Source organism: Phyllostomus discolor, chromosome 2 (assembly GCF_004126475.2).
Source record: "Phyllostomus discolor isolate MPI-MPIP mPhyDis1 chromosome 2, mPhyDis1.pri.v3, whole genome shotgun sequence".
Classification (NCBI taxonomy): Eukaryota; Metazoa; Chordata; class Mammalia; order Chiroptera; family Phyllostomidae; genus Phyllostomus; species Phyllostomus discolor.
The window spans coordinates 80,488,605-80,510,407 of NC_040904.2; the positions used below are offsets into that span (position 1 = coordinate 80,488,605).

At 41.1% G+C, this 21,803-nt stretch overlaps 1 protein-coding gene across 6 annotated transcripts in view; it reads right to left on the reverse strand.

The window, feature by feature from the left end:
* TMEM45A (transmembrane protein 45A) overlaps positions 1-21,803 on the reverse strand; it is an 86,940-nt gene that overhangs the window by 45,217 nt on the left and 19,920 nt on the right. The window contains exons 1-2 of one of the 6 annotated variants that reach the window (XM_028504921.2): positions 10,601-10,748; positions 7,772-7,970 (exon numbers count right to left, since the gene is read on the reverse strand). The exons of 3 other annotated variants lie outside the window; for them this stretch is intronic. The gene's annotated coding sequence lies outside the window, so the exon portion shown is untranslated. Of the gene's footprint in view, positions 1-7,771; positions 7,971-10,600; positions 10,755-21,803 lie in introns of those variants that run through there. 2 more of the 6 variants (XM_036018000.1, XM_036018002.1) reach the window with 2 other exon arrangements.

The following is a 21,803-nucleotide window of genomic DNA, read 5'->3' on the forward strand; positions in this document are numbered from 1 at the left end:
AGACACACAGACCAGGGAGAACAGAGGACATGCAGTGCCAGTGTCCAGCTGCCCCGCAGGAGGGTGGCAAGTAGTGGTGCTGCACTGAGCAAAGGGCAGGACCACAGGCACTTAGTTCTCCCTAACTCACAGCACCCTGGGCAAGTCCATTCACCCTCTGGGGGTACCTTGAGAAATGTTTATAGATGGGACTTTTGGCTGTACCCTGAAAATGTGATTTGTATTAGGTCTTGGGACAGAGCTTCTGAGTTCTGCTGTGCCCCTGGTGGGTAGATGTGTGCCAGAAGGAAATAAAAATCTTTCAGTCCCAGGAGCAGCCAGGTGAGTGTAAAAGGCAGGGGGGCAGGGGGCAAAGGCCTGTGGAAGCCAGGCACCCCAGGCCTATTACCTAGGAATGAGCCCTTGCCTCTACATAGTGTCATAATCTGCATAGATAGTGACATGAAAAATGCTGCAAAGTATTGAGCTAGACTATATGAGGTGAATGAAGAACACCTTTTAAAAAATATTCTTTTTCATGGAGCCAGATGAGTAAAGAGTAGGAGATATGATGGTAACTAGGATCAGGCCCAACAACCTCAGGATTGTGAGCTCTCAAACATAAGTACAGACCAAGGCCAGCCTATTTGTGTGTATTTCTGTGAATCCACATAGAAGACAGAAGACTTTAATCTTGCACCATTTAAAATAAATAAATAAAAATAACCCACAAGAATAAGTCCAGTGTCCTCAACAAAGGCACAGTCCTGAAAAAAAAATCAAGACAAATGATTATTAATCCTCCAAATAGCCTGTATTTCCTGGTCATGAGAGGCAGGCCAGGGGCCCGAGTCAGCCCAGCAATCCCTGCCTGACACCTCCCAGCTCCCTTCCTGGCAGGGCGTGGCCGAGGGAGGAATTAGTCCTTAGAAATTAGACATTCTTATGGAATTTCTCATGCATACCATCATCATAGCCTCACAGACAAGATGGAAAGGGAAGGGGAAAGGACTGTGATTGTCAGTGAAGCTGGGCCCATTACCCCTTGCCCAACATTTATTCTCCTGCCACTATGTGCCATTGGCTTTTTAAGCATAGACCTGAACCCAGGGTTGGAGGGAGCTGAGCAGGCACATAACCAGGGAACCACATTGCTACCTGTGAAAGAGCTAGAGGTATTAGGAAAGCCTGTCTTCTATTAAACTTCTACTCAGTTGGAAACAACAAACAAAAGCCAACACCTCTCCCCACATTACTAAGATATTCAGAAATATACTTCACACTCAGGGCTAATGGGCCCAGAGCTATACTGGAGCCAGGGTACAGGAGGAAGACAGGAGCTAATGTGGCAAGGAGGTTCTGGTCACTCCAAACAGGTGCAAGACCAGTCCCACCAGTCAGAGTGGCTCTGGCTGGCATGACTCTCCTGTGATCTGAGTGGGCAGAAGAGCAGATCCACCTGGCACCAGACAGTGCCAAGGGTGTGTGTGTACGTGCTGAAGCTAGCGTGGCACTACAAGAGCTCTAGCCAAGGGGAAACTAAGCTCTGAGATGTAAATAAGGCCTGCCAGGGCACGGCAGGCACCAAAAAAAGGGAAACTATAGTGAATCCCTAGCACACACAGCCTCGGCCAGAGAGGCAGCCGTCACCTGACTTTGTCTGTGCACACTGCCCGTGAGCAGCTGCACACGTGCCAGAGGAATTTAAGTCCTCCTGAATCCCAAATTAGAAGTCATCCAAAGCCTTCACAGAGGTTCACTCTCAACTTTGCTCCCAGCTTCTAAAAGGGTTCTTCAACATTTGGAGATGACTGGAATGCAAACATCTTCCTTCCCTAAAGGAAAGGAAATGCTCACCACTCGTCTACCATGGGCCAAGGAAGAATCAGGGAGTCTCCTTGATGTGATCTCACCCTGATACTATAAAGTTTGCACCCAGGTCCCACCCTGACAGTGACACCATGGTATCATGATGACCTCAACTTTTTGGTTTCCCTTTATCCTTCTGCCTCCTAGGCCAAGAAGGAAAGTGAGCTGTGTTTCTTGGTGATGATTACTCTGTTTCCATTTTCTTATGGACAGGAAATGCTGAAAGCAGAGGCGGCTGTTGTCCAAAGGTATAAAGTCAGGCTGACAGCCTGTGTGTGCTTGCTTCTCCATGTGATGCAGAGAGAAGACTGGCCCCAGACGCTCAGGATAGCTCACATCAAGCAGCACAGACTACAGGTCCCTGTGGAGAGCATGTCTTGGGAGCAGGAGGTTAGGTGAAAAAGCATTGCAAGTAAAGGCAGAAAAAGAGCAGAAGAGAAAAATAGGAACCAAAAATCAAGGCAATGAATAAAAAAACAGTAATATGGTAAATATTAATCCAACTACATCAATAATCATTTTGAATGTCAATGGTCTAAATACATCAATTAAAAAACAAGTTTGTAAGAGTGAATTTTAAAAAGACATCCAGCTTTGGCCAGGCTGTTCAGTTGATTGGAGCGTCATCCCATACACCAAAAGGTTGCAGGTTCAATGCCTGGTCAGGGCACATACCCAGGTTGCAGTTTCGATCTCTAGTCAGAACTCATATGGGAGGCAATGAATTGATGTTTCTGTCTCACATCAATGTCTGTCTGTCTGTCTGTGTCTCTCTCTCTTTTCCTCCCTCTAAAATCAATAAATAGGCCTGACTAGTGTGGCTCAGTGGGTTGGACATCCCACAAACCGAAAGGTCACCAGTTCAATTCCTGGTCAGGCCACATGCCTGAGTAGCAGGCCAGGTCCCTAGTGGGGGGCATGCGAGAGGCAACCAATCCATGCTTCTCTCACATGTTGATGTTTCTATCCCTCTCTTTCTCCTTCCCTTCCTCTCTCTCTAAAAAAATAAATAAATAAATTCTTTTAAAAAATAAAATAAAATAAATAAACATATCCTCAGGTGAGGGTAATAAAATAAATAAATAAATAATTCAACTATGTGTTGTCTACAAGAAACTCACTTTAAATAGAAAGATATATATAGATTAAAAGTAAAAGATTGGAGAGAAATATATTATGCTAACCCTAATCAAAAAAGTGGCAGTACCTATATTCATTTCAGACACAGTAGACCTCAGAACAAGGAAAGTTATTGGGAATAAGGAAAGACATTGCAAAATAATAAAGGGGTAAATTATCCAAAAACATATAAAAAATCTTTAATATACATGCTCCTACCAACACAGCCATGAGGCAATATGAGGCAAAAACTGTGCGAAGAGAAACAGATGAATTTACTATTCTAGTTGGACAGTAACATCCTCTATCAGAAATGCACAGATCCAGCAGGCAGAATATCAGCAAGGTCATAGATAAACGCAGTGTCAATCAACTAGATGTAACTGACACAACAGACTACCTCATTAAACAGCAGAATGCCCATTGCACTCATGCTCACATGAAACATTCATCAACATTCAGGACTGTAAAACACACCTAAACAAATTTAAAAGGATAGAATTGAAAATATATGCTCTCAGACCATATATGTAATTAAACTAGAAATCAATAACAGAAAGATAGCTAGAAGACTGCAAAAATTCATGGAGATCAAATAACATGATTCTAAATAACAAAAGAGGCAAAGAAAAAATTTTGAGAGAAATTATGAAATATTTTGGTTTAAGTGAAAATAAAAATACAATTTATCAGAACTTGTGGATTTCAGCAAAAGCAGTATTTGGTAGGAAATTTATGGCATTGAATACATATGTATTAAGAAGAAAGCTCTAAAATGAAACATCTAAGCTTCCAATTAGAAAAAAAAGAGCAAATTAAATCCAAAGTAAGCAGAAAAAAAGAAATAATAAGGCTTAGGAGAGAAATTAATGAAACTGAAAACAGGAAATTAATAGAAAAAAATCAACAAAACTGAAATGTTGGATCTTTGGAAATAAAAAGATCAATAAAATTGATAAACCTCTAGCCAGGCACACTAAGGAAAAAAAGAGAAAAGGCACAAATTACTAACACCAGAAATGAAAGAGGGAACATCACTAGACATTCTGTGAATATTAATGGGATAATAAAGGAATACTATGAACACCTCCATATCCACAAATTTGATAACCTAGATGAAATGGACCAAGTCCTTGACAGACACAGTCTTTAAAACTCACACACAATTTGAATAGGCCTAAATGTGTTAAAGGAATTAATTACTAAGTAAGTAATAACCTTCCAAAACAGAACAGGTGGGTTCGCTGATGAGTTCTACCAAATACTAAATACAGATATTTTATCAATTCTATATAACCTCTTCCAGAAGATAGAAGCAAAGGGAATACTTCCTAATTTGTTCTAGAAAGCTAGCAATACCCTAAAACCAAAATCAGACAAAGACATTTCAGGAAAACAACACTACAGACCAATACATCTCATGAACACAGATACAAAACTTCTCAGCAAATTATTAGCAAATAAACTACAATAAGGTATAAGAATAATTATACACCTCAACAAAGCAAGATTTTTCCCAAGTGTACAAAGCTGGTTCAGTATTTGAAAATCAATTAATGTAATCCATCACAGCATAGACTAAAGGAGAAAACTCACAAAATCATACCAATAAAAGCAGTAAAAGCACTTGATGAAATCCATTACACATTCATGGTTGGCAAAACAAAACACTCAGCAAACTAAGATAGAGGGGAACTTCCTCAACTTGACAAAGAATACCAACGAGAAATCTAAAGTTAACATCATACTTGATGGTGAGAAGTTAGAAGATTTTCTGCTAAGATCAGGAAAAAGCAGAGATATTCCCCCTCGCCATTCCTTTTCAACACTGGGCTTGAAATCTTAACAATACAAGAAAGTGAGACAAGAAAGGGAAATAAAAGGTAAACATTGGGAAAATTATCTTTGTTCACAAATGACATAATCATCTATTAGAAAATCCAAAAAAATCAACAAAAAAACTTCTGGAACATTATAATAACCAATTATAGCAAGATTTCATTATACATGGTTAATATGCAAAAAAAAACACCATTTTCCCATATGCCAGCAATGAACAAGTGCAATTTGGAATTTAAAATACGACACCATTTACGTAAGTACCAAAAATTAATGAAGTACTTACTTAGATAAAATCTAATTAATTATGTACAAGATCTATATGAGGAAAACTACAAACCACGATGAAAGAAGTCAAAGAACTAAATAAATGGAGAGATATAACATGATTGTGGGTAAAAAGACTCAATATTGTCAAAATATCTTTTCCTCCCAACTTGATCCATGGATTTAATGCAATCCCAATCAAAATCCAAGTAATTTTTGTAGATATCAGCAAATTAATTCTAAAGCATATTGCCCTGGCTGGGTGGCTAAGTTGGTTGGAGGGTTGTCCCACACCCCAAAAGGTTGTGGGTTTGATCCCCCCTGGGAACATATCTAGGTTGTAGGTTCAGTCTCTGGTTGGGGTGTACACAGAAGGCAACCAAATGATGTTTCTTTCTCTCACATTGAAGTTTCTCTCTCTCCCCCTCCCACTCTCTCTCTCATTATAAATATATCCTCAAATGAGGATTAATATAATATAATATAATAAATATAATATAATATATAAATACTATATATTTAATATAGTATATATTATACCATATATATACCATATATATACACTAATATATATATGTGCCATATATATATGCCATATATATAGTATACCATAGTATACCATATATATAGTATATACCATATAGTATACCATATATATAGTATATATCATATATATATACTAATATATAATACCATATATATAAAGGAGAAGATCCAGAATAGCCAACACAATGTTGAAGAAAAAAATCAGAGGACTGGCACTACCCAACTTCAAGAGTTACTCTAAAGCTACAGTAATCAGGACAGTGTGGTGTTGGTGAAAGGACAGTTGTTGAACAGCGGAACAGAACAGAGGGTCCAGAAACACACCCATATAAATATATTCAACTGATCTTTAACAAAGGAGCAAAGGCAACACAATGCAGAAAAGACAGTCTTTTTGACAACTGGACATCTACATGTAAAAAATAAATAAATCTAAACACAAATTTGCCCTGGCTGGAGTGGCTCAGTGGATTGAGCACAGGCCTGTAAACCAAAGGGTCCGTGGTTCAGTTCCCAGTCAGGGCCCATTCCTGGGTTGCTGCCAGATCCCCGGTTGGGGGCATGTGAGAAGCAACCAATGGATGTTTCTCTCCCTCTTTTTTTCCCCTCCCTTCCTCTGTCTCTAAAAATAAATAAAATCTGTATTAAAAAAATAAACAGACTTTACACCCTTTGCAGAAGTTAACTGAACATGTGTCATAGACCTAAATATATAATGCAAAACTACAAAACACCTTGAAGACAACACAGAAAAAAATCTAGGTGACCACTGCTATGGCAATGACTTATTGGATACAACACCAAAGGCATAATCCATGGAAGAAATAATTGATAACTTGGACTTATTACAACTGAAAACTTTGCTCCAAAAAGACAATGTCAAGAGAAATAGAAGATGATGGAGAAAATATTTGCAAGAGATAGATCTGATAAAGAATAGTTATCTAAAATACACAAAGAACTCCTAAAACTTAACAATAAGAAAACACAAAGAAATTGAAGTCACAAATGCATGGAAAGATAATTCATGCTTATGAATTGAAAGAATTAATATTGTCAATATTTGCATGCCACCCAAAGCAATCTACAGGCTCAATGCTATCTTTATTGAGCTTCCAGTGGCATTTTTCACAGAAATAGAACAAAACCCTAAATTTGTATGAGACCACAAAAGACCATGAATACCAAAGAAGTCTTAAGAAAGAAGAGCAAAACTGGAGGCACCACACTCTCCAATTTCAAACTGTATTTCAAGCCTGTAAGGATCAAAATAGTAGTGTGTTGGCATAAAAATCGTCATATAGATCAATGAAGCAAAACAGAGAGCCCAGAAATAAACCCAGGCCTATGTGGTCAATTAATACACGGTCTGGCAGAAGTAACACTTGCTTGAATGTGGTTGGTAGGGTACATGAATGTCTTGCACGAGGTGGGCAGCAATTTTAACATTTCACCTAAAATGTCATATGGTGTGCTCAAGTGTGATATTGTTAGGTTACAGAATTACTGTTTATGACTTTGTAATAAAAAGGGGACATTATTTGTGCTGGGCCCTGTATATGGCCAAGGAATGGGGTTAAAGACAGTCTGTTTAATAAACGGTTATTGTAAAATTGGACAGATGCATGCAAGAAAATGTAACTGAACCAGCACCTTACACCACACACAAAAATAACCCCAAATGAATTAAAGATGTGAACATAAAACCTGAGACTATGTAACTCCTACAAGAAAGGATAGACAGTAAGCTCCTTAATATCTTGGCAATGATTATTTTTTATTGACACCAAATGCGCAGGCAACAAAATAAAAAACAAGTGGGGCTACATCAAACTACAAAGCCTCTGCACAGCCCAGAAAACCATCAACTAGCATCTTAACACTGCCCAAAAGGAAAACCCAAAAATCATATTCTGTGCTCCCAAACAAGTCTTGTTTTCATGAGCCCAAAATGGTGAGGCCCCAGTGAATCAACAGGAAGGCGGTGAGCAGGCAGCAGTCACTTCTTGGCAATAACAGAGGCACTGTCTGGAATCTGTGTCCAGTACACGCTGCAGGGGAGCTCTGTCAGCACCTCAGTAGAAGCCAGCCATGTCCAAGCCAGCGGGGACATCGTCTGGCTCTAACCCAGGAAAATGCCTCCCTGAAATACCTGGCAAATTCCACAGTCGCGTAAGATGTAGGTCATCCTCTGCTGGACTGCAAGGATCCTCATAGCCCTAAAGGATGACAGCTACAGCTTTCTGAGGTGCCAATTTTTTTCTCATTTCACCATCATGTTGTTCATTCTGCTGCTCTCTTCTGAAATCCCTCTAGTTTACCCCAATTTCAAGAGCTCTATTTGGCCTCCTCTGTAACAAGACATGTGCTCAAACACAGTTACTCCTGGGGCTTCACCAGTAGGAGACAAGAACAAACTTCAACTTTCCCCCAAAGATTATGCCCCGAGTGCATCCTCCTGGAATGGAAGGGCCTGTGTCTCCCATGTTAAGGCAATGTACACAGCTGTGCTGGGGAGTACCCCTTCTGGGATCAGGCAGGAGGCCACATTTCCATCACCAGATGGGAAGGGAAGTTATAAGGGGCTCTGTACCCAAACAGAGGCTGGAGATGAACCTATCTGGGGGACCACCCCATCCTGTTTGCATGCCAGCTCATTTTGAAAGAATTTAAAGTTGCTTAAAACATTAATAGAGTTGGCAACATGACAGAGATAAATGACAAAAATGGGAAGTTGAGGGGCTAGGATCTTCCGGATTAGGAGTGGGGAAAGATGACAGCAGTTTCATGGTCTCTAACTTCCCCTTTCCCACCTCATTCTTTCCTTTCTTTACTAGTTCTCCGTGAGTCAGTTCTCTTGCCAAAGTAACCAAAGGCCCCCACATTGCTAAATTCAATGGCCAGTTCCATCCTCTCTTACTGGGGCCACTAGCAGAATTTCACAGAGCTGACCACTGCCTCCTCCCTGGAAAATATTCCATCTTTGCATTTCCTTTTCTCCAGTCCCTCCTTCTTTCTGATTACTTCAACCTCTCAGTTTCTTAAAATTGGAATGTCCTAGAGCTCAGTTTTTGGAACTCTTCTTGTCTATCTACCCTTAGCACTGAGGGATCTTATCTTCTTTCATGGCATTACATGTTATTATACCACATGCCCACTACTCCCAAAATTTAATCTATAGCCCAGACTTTTTCCTTGAACTCGAGACTCCTATATCTGACTGCCTACTTAGCATCTCCACTTGGATGTCTAATGCACATCACAAAATCAAAACTCCAAAATAGAACTCCTGGTATCCTACACCAGATCTGCTCTACCTGCAGTTTTCCCCATATGAGGACAACATCCTCCCTGGTATTCACATAAAAAATCTGAGAGTCATCCTTTACTCCTCTTTCTGACTCACTTCCCACGTCCAATCCATCAGAAAATCCTATTGGCTCTACCTCCAAAATATACCCAGGGTCTGACTCCTTCTCACTGACCTATCTCCCTCAGCCCCACCACTTTAGTACAAGCCAAGATATTACAGTGGCCTCCTAACTGGACTCCCTGCTTCTGCCTTTGCCCCTTTCAGACTATTCTCAATACAGGAGTTAGTGTTATCCCACTGAGATGTAAGTCAGACCCAAGTCCTCAGAAGGGAGCTACCTGATGTGGCCCCCGGCACATGTCCAGCATTTCTTCCTCATCCTCTCCACTCAAACACTCACTACCAGCCACCCCAACCTCCCTGCTTTTCCTTGAACATACCAGGCTCCCATCCACCTTCGGGCCTTTGTACTTGCTTCAAATTCACTTCCCTTTACCTCCTCTAAGCCTTTGGTTACATATTTTTTCAATGAGGCCTTCCCTAATCACCCTATTTAAAACCACAAACTGCCTCAACACCCTTTACCCCTTTCCTGCTTTATTTTCCCCACAACACATCCCCTTCTAATACACTGCATAACTTACTGACTTATTTTGTTTATTGTATCTCCCCACATTAGAATGAATGTTCCATGAGTGCACTTTTTTCCCCTATTTTTCTTTACTGCTTAATCTCTGGTTTTTAAAACTGTGCCTAGAATATAGTAAATATTTCCATACATAAGTGTTGGGTGGAGGGATGGATGAATGGATAGATGGATGGAGAGAGTGAACAGTAAAACATATGCTTCAACTGCCAGATTCCTGAAGGTCCCAGAGGAGGAAAATGTCACAAATCCAGTGAAGTAGAATTCATCATTCAAGACACATAACTTCCCACATTTTCTCTGCCCATTTAACTGCAATGCTAGTTCCTAAAATGAAATGCACACAGAATCAATAGAATTAGGCAAGTCTTAGCTGTGCCTCAATCAAATAAGCAGGCTGGGGAAACACTCACGATTATAGGAGTCGAGAACAGCAGGACATGACTCCCATGGTAGGGAAGGGGGCTAGAGGAAGAGTCGACCAACTAATGGTAACCAACTTTTCCCAAGTCTCTCATCTGATAGACACTGGACTAGGCTCTTTGCTAACTTCCCCTCACTAAATCCTTCCCACCCTGGGAAGCAGATATTATTACCCCCATTTCACAAACTTAAAAAAAAATGTTAAATAAAACTGAAGTTCAGAGAGATTAAGTTGCTTGCACAAGCACAAATACACAAAGTCAGGATTCAAACTAGATCTATATGACTAAAAAAAATTCTTGCTCTTTCTATCTCAAATGATGAACTAACCTTTGAATGTTTCAGGCCAATTCCCCCTGCCTACTCATTCATCATTCTTGGTCTCAGTAGATCCAGAACCTAGAACTGGGGCAGAAAGGACAAGAAGAAAAAAAAAAAGAAACTAAAACTGAGCTTTTGTTTCTTAGTTAATAATAAAAAGTATCCAACAGTATAAAAAGAAAGGCTGAAACCCAACACCTTCCAGTTGGTTTTACTTATGTACACACGCTCATGTGCTCACCAAAAACAAACAGTAGGAAAACCAATATTAAACTTACCGCAATTTTACCTTCACATAAATCTCTCAAAGGTCATGAGTATCAAAGACATGCTGCTCAGTGGCTGACAATCCTGGCAGATGTGGCTTAATGCTCAAGAAAGACAAGCATATTGCACCAGCATCAGCCTTGCAACAGCCCCAGAGAAATTTCTTTTCTTCCTCCCACTCACATGTTTCTTCCTGCCAGTGGCCTCCAACTCCACCCAATTTACAGAAACCTGGCCCATTAACACCCTGCAATTAATGTCATAAGACACACAAGTCTGACTGTCAACCTTCGGATGCTCAGAAGATACTGTCCTTTGCAATCAAGGAGGGACTACTGAGTCACAGTCAGCAGGTTTTTTAAATATCTACAAAGTAGTCACACTCATTTACTCCCTCTTTCACCAGATCGACTTCCTGATTAGTAATTTGTAGAAATTCTTCTACCAATTAACTTAGGTGTCTAGTGTGTAAGGGCAGTAAAATCAGAAGGCTCCCACAGGGAACGGACCCGCCAATGACTTTGCTTCTGTTGCGGCAGTCAACCTACCAACCAACTAGATTACACCCACTTCCTTCCACCCAAGGAAAGTGGATAAATACTCCAATATGCACCCCTTAGCTAAGCTGCATCTATCAAGACTAAGAAAACTCAGAGGGAAATATTCTCAATCTTCTAAATCATTATTGCTGCTTTCAGCATTTGGACCCACAAACCAATAAGAATATTTCATAGTTCTTGCTTAAAAAATAAGACCTACTGGAGTGTGTGGGGTGTGCACCTATGAATTGGAATCTAGGTGCCATAAAACAAAGTAAACCAAAAAGGCTTAAAAAATGTTTATTTCAAAGGAAAGAGGTAGCACATGGTGGCAAGACCTGAATTACCATTTTAATTATAGGCTCTAAATCAGTGTGAAAATTGTTCTAGGAGAAGACAAGAGACCTCTGACAACCTCCTATTAAAAGAGTTGGGCCCTGGCTGGTGGAGCTCAGTGGATTGAGTGCAGGGCTGTAAACCAAAGTGTTGCTAGTTTGATTCCCAGCCAAGGCACATGCCCGGGTTGCAGGCCAGGTCCCCAGTAGGGGGCATGCTAGAGGCAACCAAATATTGATGTTTCTCTTCCTCTCTTTCTCCTTCCCTTTTCCTCTCTCTAAAAATAAATAAATAAAATCTTAAAAGAAAAACAAAACCCCTTTTTAAAAAATCAAATAAAACATAAAAGAGTTGAGCCCTAGCTGTTGTGACTCACTTGTTTGGGCATCATCCTAGGAACCAAAAGGTCACTGGTTCTATTCCTGGTCAAAAGACATGCCTGGGACTTCCAGTCAAGATGGCAGCATAGACAGACATGGTTCACCTGTTTGCACAACCACATCAAAATTACAACTAAAATATAGAACTATTAATTAGAACTGTCAGAAATTAAGTTGAATGGAAGTCTGACTACTATGGAATTATAGAAACCAGACCTATTCAGACAGGTAGCAGGAGCACAGACACAGAACAGGCTGGTCCCTCACACACGTGTGGTGGAAAAAAATTCAGGAAGGGTATCTCAGGAGCAAGGAGTCCAAGCTCTACTTCAGGCCCCCTAGCCCAGGGGTCCAGTGCCAAGAAGTCTACAACTTCTGGCTTTCAAAAGCCAGCAGGGTATGAGTCAGCAGAAGAAACTGCTGGAACCCCAATCAGTTCCTCTTAAAGAACCCACACACAGACTCACCTACTCAGACACACTCCCTCTGAGCTCCAGCACTGGGGTAACAGCTTGAAAGGCACCAGTCACATATAAGGAGAAACTAAAGTATCTAGCATCAAGGTGAGCAGAGGTCTTTGTCCCTTTTCTAAATCATCCCACCACAGAACTGGCAAGCTGGTGTCATATCTGAGACTCCATCAACCTGGCTAACATTCTTTGACCCACCTAGGAGATCCCCAGAGACTCTGCCCCATCCAAGATGCTCTTCCATATGAATGGCTGGTCTTGGCTTATACAGTAAAATTTCTTAAATCCTCTCAAACAGGCAACAGCTGGCCTCAATGAGCCCCTTCCCTAGCAATAGCATCAGCCAGCCTAGATTCACAGCTTGGTTTTGCCTTGGAATCTTCAAGCTCAGCACAAGTAGCAGCCATCTCATATTGCTCTATAGCTCAGGCAGGGTGGCCGCAGGAAAAACAGATGGGAGTGACCTTGGCCTATACCACCTGGGAAACCCTAGGGCCAACACACCCAGTGAAGAGCTACAGACCATGTTGGAGAACCACCACCCTGCACCTGCACAGCTGATGCTTCATGTACAGAGGAGGTGGGTTTAAGTAGTCACAGGCAGTCCTTACAGTTGACTGGCCTGGGTAAATCCCTCCCATTGATCTGCCAACAGCAACAACATTCAACTACAAGAGGATGATGTACTCAGCCCACATGAAGCGTGCACCTCAAGTACCCATCTTGAGTGATGGAGGAGGCTGTGCCACTGGACCATACAGGATACCTACTACATTAGGCCACACTACCAAGACACAGAGTCAAAGCAGCTCTACCCTATATATAGAAACAAACACAGGGAGGCTGCCAAAATGAGGATACAAAGAAACACAGCACAAATGAATGAATAGATCAAAAGTCCAGAAAAAGAGCTAAGCAAAATGGAGATAAGCAATCTGTCAGATGCAGAGGTCAAATCACTGGTTATAATGATTCTCAAGGAAGTTAGTGAGGACTTCAACAGCATAAAAAAGATCCAGTCAGAATTGAAGGGTTCACAAATTGAAATAAAGAACAATTTATAGGGAAACAACAGAAGAGAGGATGAAACCAATAATCAAATCAACGATTTGGCTCATAAGGAAACAAAGAACAACCAATCAGAACAACAAGAAAAAAAAATAAAATAAATCAGGATGGAATAAGCAGCCTCTGGGACTTCAAGAGGTCCAACATTCACATTATGGGGGTTCCAGAAGGAGAAGAGAAAGAGCAAGAAATTGGAACTCTATCTGAAAAAATAATGAAAGAAAACTTTCCTAATTTGGTGAAGGAAACAGGCATGCAAGTCCAGAAAGCACAGAGTCCCAAACAAGATGGATACAAAGAGGCCCACTCCAAGACACATCATGATTAAAATGCCAAAAGTTAAAGATAAAGAGATAATCTTAAAAACCGCAAGAGAAAAGAAGTTAGTTACCTACAGGGGAGTTCCCATAAGATTGTCAGCTAATTTCTCTAAAGAAATTGTGCAATAACTTCTGGCCAAGAATGAGGCTCGGGAAGATACACCTGTCTCCCCACACAACCAAAAGAAGGAGAACAACAAATTTAAAAACAAAAATAGCCATAACTGCCAGAAAATCAAACTACATGGAAGTCTGACAACCAAGGAGTTAAAGATGAAGCAATCACTTGGACTGGTAGGAGGGGCAGAGATGGTCACAGGGCAGAGAGGACTGGTGGCAAGGTGTAGCTGCAGGACTGGGTGTGCAAGGTGTTCTATGGCAGACCAGGTGGTCCCACATTTGCATGCAGATAAACCAGGAGGAACAACTGGGAAGTGAGACAGACTGAGCAACCCAGAGTTCCAGCGAGGGGAGATAAAGCCTCAAAACTTCTGACTATAAAAACCTGTGGGGATAGCAGTGGTGGGAGAAACTCCCAGCCCCACAGGAGAGTTAGTTGGAGAGACCCACAGGGTCCTAGAATGTACAAACCTACCCACCTGAGAATCAGCACCAGCAGGGCCCAAATTGCTTATGGGTAGCTGAGGAAGTGACTGAAAGACAGCCAAGAGGTAAGCAAGTGGCATTATTTCCTCTCAGACCCCACCGCACGTACCGCACCCAACAAAGCAAAGTGGGTGCCCCACCCTGGTGAATACCTAAGGCTCCACCACTTACTACATAACAAGTGCACCAAGACAAAAAAATATGGCCCTAATGAAAGAACAGATTAAATCTTCAAAAATAGAACCAAGCAATGAAGAGATATCCAACATATCAGATGAAGAGTTCAAAACACTGGTAATTGGGATGCACATAGAAATTGTTGGGTATGGTCCCAAAATAGAGAAAGGCTATCAAAGTGAAATAAAGGAAAATGTACAGGGAACCAACAGTGACAGGAAGAAAACCTGGACTCAGATCAACAGTTTGGACCAGCAGCAAGAAGTAAACATTCAGTCAGAAGAGAATGAAGAAACAAGAGTTCAAAAAAATGAAGGGAGGCTTAGGAACCTATGGGACAACTTTAAGCACTCCAACATTCAAATAATAGGGGTGCCAGAAGGAGAAGAGGAAGAACAAGAAATTGAAAACTTATTTGAAAACATAATGAAGGAGAACTTCCCCAATCTGGAAAGGGAAATAAACTTCCAGGAAGTGCAGAAAGCTCAAAGAGTCTAAAGAAGTTGGACCCAAAGAAGCACACACCAAGGCACATCATAATTACATTACCCAAGATAAAAGAGGAGAGAATCTTAAAAGCAGCAAGAGAAAAGGAGACAGTTACCTACAAAGGAGTTCCCGTAAGACTGTCAGCTGATTTCTCAAAAGAAACCACGCAGGCAAAAAGGAGCTGGAAAAAGTATTTGAAGACATGAAAGGCAAGGACCTACATCCAAGATTACTCTATCCAGCAAAGCTATCATTTAGAATGGAAGGGTAGATAAAGTACTCCCCAGATAAGGTCAAGTTATAGGAGTTAATCATTACCAAGCCCTTATTATATGAAACATTAAAGGGACTCATCTAAGAAAAAGAAGATGATCAAAAACATGAACAGGAAAATGACAACAAACTCACAACTATCAACAACTGAAGCTAAAAAAAAGTACAAAAACAAATACAAACAAAACAAACAACTAGAACAGGAACAGAATCACAGAACTAGAGATCACCTGGAGGGTTATCAGAGGGGATGGGGAGAGGGAAGAATGGGAGAAAAGGTACAAGGAATAAGAAGCACACATGGTAGGTAGAAAATAGACAGGGGGAAGTTAAGAATAGTATGGGACATGGAGATGCCAAAGAACTTATGTGTATGACACTTGGACATGAACTAAGGGGGGAAATGCTGATGGGAGGGTGGGTGGAGGGTGAAGGGGAATAAAGGGGATAAAAAATGGGACAACTGTAATAGCATAATCAATAAAATACATTTTTTTAAAAAAAGAAACTTTGCATGCTAGAAGGGACTGGCAAGAAATATCCAAAGTCATGAAAAGTAGGGACCTACAGCCAAGACTGATATCTACTCAGCAAAACTATTATTTAGAATCAAAGGAGAGATAAAGAGCTTCCCAGACAAGAAAAAACTGAGGGAGTTCATCATCACCAAACCATTATTATATGAAATATTAAAAGAACTCATTTAAGAAAAAGATCAAAACTATGAACAATAAAATAGCAAAAAATACAAATCTATAATCAATTGAATCTGAAATAACAAACTAAGCAAACAAGAATAATAGAGAAAGAATCAGGGATACAGAGATCATTTTGATGGTCGCCTGATGGGACAGGTGGTGTGGGGGAATGGGTGATGAGGTGAGGGGATTAAGAAGTACAAATAGGTAGTTACAGAGTGGCCATGGGGATGTAAAGTACAGTACAGGAAGTGGAATAGCCAAAGAATTTATACGAATGACCCCTGGACAGGAACAATGGTGTGGGGATTGCCTAAAAGGGTGAAGAATACTGGGTGGAGGAGGGCAAAGGGGGAAAAATCAGGACAACTGTAATAGTCTGATCAATGAAATACAATATTTTTTAAAAAAGACATGCCTGGGTTGCAGGTTCAGTCCCAGGGGACACATGCAGAAGGTAGCCAGTCAATGTTTCTCTCTCACATCCATGTTTCTCACCCTCTCTTTCTCCCTCCCCTCCCCCCTCTAAAAAAAATAAAAAATAAAACATTTTAAAGAGTTGAAACATTTTTAAAAAAGAGTTGAAACATCAAATCAATGAAGACAAAAGAATGGGCAGCAGTTTCATTAGATGCTCACCTGGATACATAAACTTAGAGGAAAGTGGTGAAAAAGAACCTTGATATTATTTTCTCACTCTTGTTAAAACTTGAATGACCTAGAAAGAGTAGAGGCAGAACTAGCTAGCTACATGATTGTAGAGCCCAGAACAAAATAAAAATGTGGTTTTTATACCTTGTTTACAAATTATTGAGAAGTTCAAATCAGTGACATCAGAGCATTAAACTGAGCATGAGGCCCTTCTAAATACAGGCTCTGTACAACTGTGCAGGTTGCACAGCCATGAGCTGGCCCTGCAGACAGGGAATTTGTCCCCTGGGTATTTGAAAGAGAACTGGAGGGAAACTATGGCGAAATTACATTCTCTTATCCATCCTGGGTAGAGTGCCCTGAAAAGCTCGATGACCCTATCTATGCAGGGTCACTGCATGCTGGTATCACTTGTAGAGGAAATAAGTAATTTCTCTCATCGGATATAATCCTGAACTGGACTTCCACAAACATGCCTGTTCCCCTAGAAGATCCAAAAGTGCTCTGCTCCTATAATTGAAGATTGGGCAAAAAATAATTTAACAAACTGAATTAATCTGGAAAGATCAATCTTGCAGGAGTAGAATGCTTGGTGGTAAAAATTTTTCTGTGTTTTTTGGGTAGAGAAGAAATTTCTCTACCCTATTACATTGGAAGAGACTTCTTTGGTCATCATCTTAGTAATAGTTGGATTATTTAAGAATTAGTTACAAAAAATATAAGACCCACCCCCTATGGCCAAGGGGAGTAAGATACTCTTCAACTAAATTTCCAACAAAAATTTTTGAGAAGAATGGCTCAGTCACTTTTTTTCCCTTTCTTCTTCTTCTTTTTTAAATTGATTTTAGAGAGAAAGAGAAAAGCAGAGAGAGAAAGAAACATTGATTTGTTTTTCCACTTATTTATGTATTTACTGGTTGCTTCTTTTATCTGCCCTGACCAGAGATCAAACCTGCAACCTTGGTGGTATGGGGACAATGCTCCAACCCACTGAGCAACCTGGCCAGGGCCTCCCTTTCTTCTTCTTAATTGGCCTTTTCCCTTTTTCCTGTTCAGAGCCTCAGGGAATGTATTCACTGAGGGCCTCAGCAGGTTCTACCCTTTCCACCCACTGCTACGCCCAATCAAAATCCACTTATCTTATGAACCAAACAGTAGAGGACAGTTGTCCTCTAACAAATTAATTTTAGGAATGTGGTTAATGATAACCAGTGGAGAATCTCATTTAAATCACGAAATCTTTCCTCAAACAGTGCCACATAAACAACTGCTTTCTCCAATCACTAGTAAAATGGTCTTTTCCATAAGAATAAAATGTCCTGACCCTGACCAGCAAGGCTCAGTGGATTGGGCATCATACCTCAAACCAACAGGTCACTGGTTCAAATCTCAGTCAGGGCACGTGTCTGGGCTACAGGTGAGGTCCCCAGTTGGAAGCGAGAGAGAGACAACCTGTGGGTGTTTCTCTCACACATTGATGTTTCTCTCCTCACCTTTCTCCCTCCCTCCCCATCTCTCTAAAAATAAATAAATAAATAAAATCTTTTTTAAAAATTAATGAAATGCTCAGCCAATGCAAGCTAACTTGCTTACCATTCCTCCAACTGAACTTACATCACAGGAAAAAAAAAACGTATTCACCTTTACTGCTTTTTTTATTCAGTGTGGACTCAGAAGTGCCCTTAATGAATTATTTCTCAAAATCATACCCACAGGAAAAAAAAAAAACAAAACAAAAAGATGAACTTTGGTTTGGGGATAGTAGAGGAGAGGATATTTCTAAAAATCATTTGTTAACTGTTAAAAAAACAAGACAACATTCCCAAAATGGAGTTACTCATACTAAGCCCCATGCTACCACATCAGGCCTTAATTGCAGTTTTGTCTCTTTTGGAAATAGAATTTTAAACCAGTCAATCAGGAATTGCCCGATCAGTACTAGCTAGGTTAATCTGCCTGATAGACCCCTTCCATCCCATAAAGGAACGTATTTTGTAATAACCAACTCCCTTTTTTGTCTGGTATAATCATTTCCTTTTCCTATCCCCTTCTGCCTAGGAAGGCCTTTCATTTTGTAAAGCTCTTCAGCCCTGCCTGGTGTGGCTCTGTGGATTGAATTCTGGCCTGCAAACCCAAAGGTTGCCAGTTTGATTCTCACTTGGGGCACATGCCTGCATTGCAGGCCAGGTCCCCAGTAGGGGGCATGTGAGAGGCAACCACACATTAATGTTTCTCTCCCTCTCTTCTTCCTCCCATCCCCTATCTCTAAAAATAAATGAATAAAATCTTTTTTTTTTTTTCAAAAATTAAAAAAGCTCCTCAGAGCTCCTTTCTATCTGCTAGATTGGATGCTGTCAAACTCAGATCAATTTTTGCTCAGATAAACTCTTTCAAATTTTAATATGCCTCATTTATCTTTTAACATAACTGAAACATGGAAAAATGAAGTGATGATACACCAAACAATGAGGGGGAAATGGTACACTTTGAGCCTACAATTTCTCCTGAAAATTTACTTTTCAGCCCTTACCAAGTGTATAATTAACAATATTCCATCCCCAAATCTGACAATATGCTTCATGATTCAGTGCCATCTGTGACTGATAATGCGCCAAAAGAAAAATTCAGAGGCTTAAACAGGGCTCAGAGAGAGGCAACACCGTCCTCCATAAAATGCAGGGCTGTGCTGTCCAAGGGCAGGATCGGGTGGTTTTCAGTGACAGCCCCAACCTTTGTTTTCACAAGAACTAACTTCATGCCAGTGTGAGGATACCCCAGAATCAAAATATCCCCTCCATTGACTCTTCCCATTCCTAACTTTTCAAAAACTTCTTCTTTCAAGACATTAGTGGGGAAATTGGATTCTTTCAATTTCAAAAAAAATTTGCTACAGTAGTATATAAATTCTATTTCCAATCCCAAAACAAAAAGACCCACAGAAAAGGGGTGGGGAGGGGGGTATCTTATGGGAGCCTCTTCTGAATCCTGTGCAGTTTCTATGGAGATGAGGCCCTGAGGAAAGCCGCTGACAGAGGGCAGTCTTGGGCTTGGGGAGAAAGTGGAGTGACAGTAAAGGACAGGGACAAAAGTGGGGGAATGGAAATGAGGCTGAAATTGAGACAAAGCAAAAGGCTCCTGCCCCCTCCAGCAGTTTCACGTGGTCAGGCTGATTCTCTGGTGGAGAAAATCAACTCCCATCTGAGAGCCAATCAGAATGCAACCACTTATCAAGGGCACAGAAAGTTTCATCCACTCACCCCACCCTCTCACCAACATAAATCATAAATAATTTTAAATAATGCCAAAGGCAAAAACAGCCACATTTATCACAATTAACTAAACAAGGATTAGATGATATCAAGTGTTCTGTGCATTTCTCTCCGGAAACCATAATCTTTGTCTTGATTGCATCTTCCAAGTCGGCTGATGGCCCCTGATAAGCTGAGTACAGAAGGCAGTCCTGAGCTCATCAGACAGAGCCAGAAAACTCTCCCCGTGCTCACTGATCTCTCTCACACTGTCAATGGAAAACACCAGGGAGGAAAGGAACTTCCTCCAATCAATGCTAATCTGAAGGAAATTAAAGTGATACACTTAACTCTGTCTACAATTTAGTCTTGCTGTTATTGTTGTCACTGTTATTATTGAGGACGGCAAGTGAATCCTTTCAGCCATGAGAAACACTATGAGGATACTGACAAGTATTTAACTCTAAATTCCAGGCATAGTATGTTCATCATTGGGAATAAAAGTAAAGTCTTCTGAGTGACCAGATTAAAACCTGTCCCGTCCTCCTAGGGGCAATAGACAGGCCAGGCTTAAAACTTGGAGCTCAGTTATGGATGCCCAGTGCTTTAAGCCTGTGCATGACCCCAGAGTACCCCTCTCTAACCAACTTTGAACCTCTGGTTAAGAAATCATGCTCAGATTTCTCAGCCTTGGTCACAGTCCTAACAGAACTTTGCTGACCCAACCCCTTGTATATATCCTGTTGGGCTTTAAAAGCTTCTGGTTCTGGACCTTGGCTTAGCCTGCCACCTTAGACCTGTCAGCAGATCTTGGCCTCCTCGGTTTGGCCCTTACTGCACACTAAGGCTGTTGATTCATCTATTGGCTTCGGAAACTCAACCCCATTTTCCCCCCACCCTCCCGCTCCGTTACCTCCTACTCCTTGCCCCAAACCTTAGTATACATGATGCCCTTGGGCAATATTACTCTCACCTGAGTTTCCCTACCATAATCCAATGAGGAGGTTAGAATCCTCAAACCTAGGAAAAAGCATTTTTAAAAATGAATGATATACTGTGGCTGGTATGGCCCAGTGGATTGAGTGCCAGCTTGTGAACTGAAAGGTCACTGGTTCGAATCCCAGTTAGAGCACACTCCTGGGTCACAGGCCAGTTCCCCAGTTGGGGACATGCCAGAGGCAACCAATCAATGTCTCTCTCTCTCTTTCTGCCTCCCTTCCCCTCTCTTTAAAAAAAATAAATAAAAATAAAACAATAATAGACATTGAAGAAGAACTATTATCTCAGAAGCCAGGGTAAGTACCAGCACAGACCATGGTCTGCCCAACTCGAGCATATCATACACTGTGGGTCACACTGAAGGCCTCAGCTGGCTTTTTAATGGTGCAAAGTGGGCATGAACGTGCAGCCCCAGGACAGTCAGGGACAATGCACTTCCCTTTTAAACACAGCCATCATTCTATTCCAAAGCAGCAGATATTGTGAATTTTACCTTATTGGGCACTCGGTATATTTTTATTGCTGTAAATATTCTTGAGCTCTGTTCTAGGATAAGTAAGTAACTCAGAAGCAGTTTAATCCTTTAGGGTTTTTTTTTTTTTAATGATTTATTAGGCATGTCTGGAGCAGTGCTCAGTACAGAGCTAAGTATTCTCCATGACTGAGGCAAGACCAGACCGGCCTCATTATTCTATGGAATACCCCATGAACTGTGAGTTTTCCACCTGGTTGGACAGAACAGGCAACACTCCTGGCCCTCTGCGAGTGCATTGTTCTCCACTCCCTCCCTGGCGCCTCCTTCCTTGAGCCTCCCCATCTCCCTTCTATCCCACCCCACAGCCTCCCCTCCTCCTCACCCCCCAACTCCCCAGGAGTCTCCTCACCTGTCTGTGCTGACCAGTACTTTGCTGAATACTTGAGGGGACTTTCTGCAGATCTGTGCGCCCCTCTCTCCCCGTG